General features: G+C 35.2%; 1 pseudogene; it reads left to right on the forward strand.

The window, feature by feature from the left end:
* Window positions 1-679: 679 nt before the first annotated feature.
* Window positions 680-1,300, forward strand: LOC134367446 (high mobility group protein B1-like; annotated as a pseudogene).
* The last annotated feature ends 3,204 nt before the right edge of the window (window positions 1,301-4,504 follow it).

Below are 4,504 nucleotides of genomic sequence, written 5' to 3' on the forward strand. Positions count from 1 at the left end.
ATTTTTTAATTGGATTATTTGGTTTTTTTACTGTTGTTTGGGTTCCTTGTATATTCTGGATGTTAACCCCTTGTTGGATATATAGTTTGCAAATATTTTCTCCCATTCTGTAGATTGTCTTTTCACTCTGTTGATTATTTCCTTTGCTGTGCAGAAGCTTTTTAGTTTGACATAATCCCATTTGTTTATATTTTCTTTTGTGGCCTGTGCTTTGGAGGTCTTATTCAAAAAGTCTTTGCCCAGTCCTACATCCTGAAGTGTATCCTCTATGTTTTCTTCTAGGAGTTTTATAGTTTCAGGTCTTGCATTTAAGATTTTAATCCATTTTGAGTTGATTTTGGTATATGGTGAGAGGTACGGGTCCAGTTTCATTGCTGTATACATGGAAATCCAGTTTTCCCAGCACCATTTATTGAAGTCTGCCCTTTCCCCAATGTATGTTCTTGTTATCTCTGTCAAAGATCAGTTGGCTGTAAGTATCTGGGTTAATTTCTGGATTCTCCATTCTGTTCCATTGGTCCAGAATCACAGTATTTTTTATCTTCAATATTTCTATTGGTATAAGTTGATACAGACAGCCATTGCAGTATATTGAGCTCCATAGAGACAGTGCCAGGACAAGTGAGAGCCAGACGGGCACTGGGCAACTCTGTGCCTCACTGAGGAAAAATAACTAGACATGGGCAAAGGAGATCCTAAGAAGCTGAGAGGCAAAATGTCATCATATGCAGTCTTTGTGCAAACTTGTCGGGAGGAGCACCAGAAGAAGCACCCAGATGCTTCAGTCAACTTCTCAGAGTTTTCTAAGGAGTGCTCAGAGAGGTGGAAGACCATGTCTGCAAAAGAGAAAGGAAAATTTGAAGACATGACAAAGGCAGACAAGGCCCATTATGAAAGAGAAATGAAAACCTATATCCCTCCTAAAGGAGAAACAAAAAAGAAGTTCAAGGATCCTATTGCACCCAAGAGGCCTGCTTTGGCCTTTTTCTTGTTCTGTTCTGAGTATCACCCCAAAATCAAAGGAGAACACCCCGGCCTATCCACTGGCGATGTTGCAAAGGCACTGGGAGGGATGTGGACACCACGGCTGCAGACGACACGCAGCCTTGTGCAAAAGAGGCTACTCAGCTGAAGGAAAAATATGAAAAGGATATTGCTGCACAATATCCGAGCTAAAGGAAAGCCTGATGCAGCAAACAAGGGAGGTGTCAAGGCTGAAAAATGCAAGAAAAAGAAGGAAGAGGAGGAAGACGAGGAGCATGAAGAAGGTGAGGAGGAAGAGAAAGATGATGATGAATAAGTTGGTTCTGGTGCAGTTTTTTTTTTTTTTCTTGTCTATAAAGCATTTAACCCCCCTGTACACAATTCACTCCTTTTAAAGAAAAAAATTGAAATGTAAGGCCACGTAAGATTTGTTTTTAAACTGTACAGTGTCTTTTTTGGTATAGTTAACACACTACCGAATGTGTCTTTAGATAGCCCTGTCCTGGTGGTGTTTTCAGTAACCACTAACTTTGTTGGGTACAGTATGGGGGCTGTAAATTGGTTTGGAAATTTAAAGCAGGTTCTTGTTGGCGCACAGCACAAATTAGTTATATATGCGGATGGTCGTTTTTTCATCTTCAGTTATTTCTGATGCAGCTTATATGAAATAATTGTTGTTCTGTTAACTGAATACCACTCTGTAATTGTGAGGAAAAAAACTGCAGCTGTTTTGTTGACATTCTGAATGCTTCTAAGTAAATACAACTTTTTAATTTAAAAAAAAATTGATACAAAGCTTTTGGGAAGCAATCTGGCAAAATTTACTAAAATTTTAAATGTGGACATCCTTTGGTTCAGCATTGCCTCATCTAAGAAACTTTCCTAAAGAAATAATTTTGTGAGTATACATATATATATATATATAATGTGTATGTGTGTATATATGTATATATATATATATATCTATAGGTATGTATGTATACGTATATACACAGCATTATTTTCTAGCCTTACATTGAGAACAATTAAAATGTTCACCAATAGGGAATTCATTATTCAATAATATAGCAGCTAGAGGTGGCTCTGAGGGACTAGCATTTCAGGGCAACTTTTAAATAAATTTCTGTGCTCACAAGAGTAGAGGGGAAAGAAAGATCTTTTCAACAACTGAGGGAAAAACTAAACTTCAATCTTTACCTCTTACCATACACAAACATTTGCTTGAAATGGATCATAGACAAAAACATAAAAGCTAAAAATAAAAAAATTCTAGAGGAAAACTTTCAAGAAAATCGTTGTGACCTTAGGGTAGACAAAAATTCCTTAGGACATGAAAAGTGTAAACCGTATAAAATTATAAAATTAAGTGCATCAAAACTAATCTTTTTGCTTTTTAAAATAAACACTGTTTAAAAATGTCAAGGAAAGCCACAGATAAAGAAAATATTCACAATGCATATATCTCACAAAGGACTTGTATCCAGAATCTGTAAATGCTCTTACAATTCAATTAGAAGAAAATAAACAGCCTACTTAAAATGGATAAAAATATTCAAACACTTAGCAAAAGAAGATGTATAAAGGGTCAATAAGCACATGAGAGATGTTCAAAATCATTGATCATCAAGGAAAAGCAAATTAAGACAACAAAGGCATGCCACTACACACTCATTAGAATGGGCAAAATTGAAACGACTGACAATACTAAGTGATGGTGAAGATATGGAACAACTGGAACTCAAATACATGCTTGTCAGATTGGAGAATGGTACAACCACTTTGAAAATAATTCTGCTTTTTAAATAAACAGACACCTACCCTATAATCCATTCTACTTCTAGGTATTTACCCAAGAGGAAGAAAAACATATGTTCATAAAAAGATTTGAACATGAACGTTCATAGTAGTTTTATTGAACTAGAAACAACCCAAATGTCCATCAAAGGGTGAGTAGGTAAAACAAATTATGGTATATTTATACAATGGAATACTGTTTGGCACTAAAACAGAAATTAAACGACACAAATAGTAACAGGGATGAATCTTTAAAAGATTATGGTGATCAAAATAGCCAGACACAAACCTATACATATTTTATGTATCCATTTATATACAACTCTAGGAAACACAAATCTAATGTATAGTAATAGAAAGCAATTATCTAGAGCCAGTGGGGGTGAGAGGATGGGTATTGACTGGGAAGGGGAATAAAAGAAATTTTTTGTTGAGTTAGAAATGTTCTATTTGTTGGTTATCATAATGATTACACAGGTGTTGCACACTGAGTTCTCCAGAAGACGCTGGATTGGGGGCACAAGTTGTTTTTTAGGAGTCGATACCTATGAAGAAAGAGAGAGACTAGCCATATAGGCAGTGGAAGTTGTGGAACTCAAACACAGGCACCATAAAACCTCTGTCAACCTGAGGACAAGTATTGGAGCAAGTATTACCCATGAGAGTGTCCCACATCAGGCAGAAATGTCTGGGCCTTTATACTCCTGCTTTGCTAGGTCACTGAATATGGACAAAGGAAGGTTGTGAGCTGGAGGAAGGTGGCTCTCTGCATTTGAAGAAGAACCTGAAGGAGTTGACAGTGAAGGCTGTCTGTGTCTGCTGACACAGCTGGTGGTGGCGAGGGTGGGGGCATGTGCACGTCACTGTGTCTTCAACAATGGGTGTACATATTTATCAAAAATCATTGAACTGTGTACTTAATATGTGTGCATTTTATTGTTTTTAAATTATACCTGAAAAAGCTGATTTTACAAAAGGAAAGAATGTAGAACAGATTAGACAGTAAGCATATATATCAATCTAAGAAAGCATTTTACGTATAAAATATTAATCATGTCTAATTAATTGTTTTTTAAAAATGGGCAAGAATAAAATATTTCAAAATGGCATGCAAATTGTTATTGTTGTTTGCAGGGATGGGAGGACGATTGCTCGGTGTTAAAATGTACTAATATCCATGTATTGTTTGGGAGAGAAATTAAGGTATTATTTTTAACTTCTGGCTGGGTGAAGAAACAAATATTAATAACCACTTAAAGAATATTATTTGGTGTAAAAATTTCAAACTGTTACAGGAAAAAAGACTAGAATACGAAAAAGGGCAAAATGCAATAATTGTACTATAATTTAATCAGGGAAGAGAGACAATCAGAGGGAAATATAAAAAGAGGACTTCAAATAGAAATAAACAATAAGATGATAGCAGTTCCTAATATATTAATAATCTCATAAAATAAACCCTTTCCAGAACAGTTGAAATAATAGACTATCAATACCAGGAAAAAAATATGTACCAGGCAAAACAGTAGCTAAGATAGCAATATTACTAGAAAATTTTTAAAAAGACTAAGGCAAAAAGCATTATTAAAGATAGAGAAGGTTATCATAGAATAAAAGGCTAAATTCACTAGAAATATATAGCAATTCTAAACTTGTTTGCATATGTACATAAACTCAGAAAGGCAGTAATAGAAGAAACAAAAAAGACATAAGACATAGAAAACAA

This window comes from Cynocephalus volans, chromosome X (genome assembly GCF_027409185.1).
Source record: "Cynocephalus volans isolate mCynVol1 chromosome X, mCynVol1.pri, whole genome shotgun sequence".
Lineage (NCBI taxonomy): Eukaryota > Metazoa > Chordata > Mammalia > Dermoptera > Cynocephalidae > Cynocephalus > Cynocephalus volans.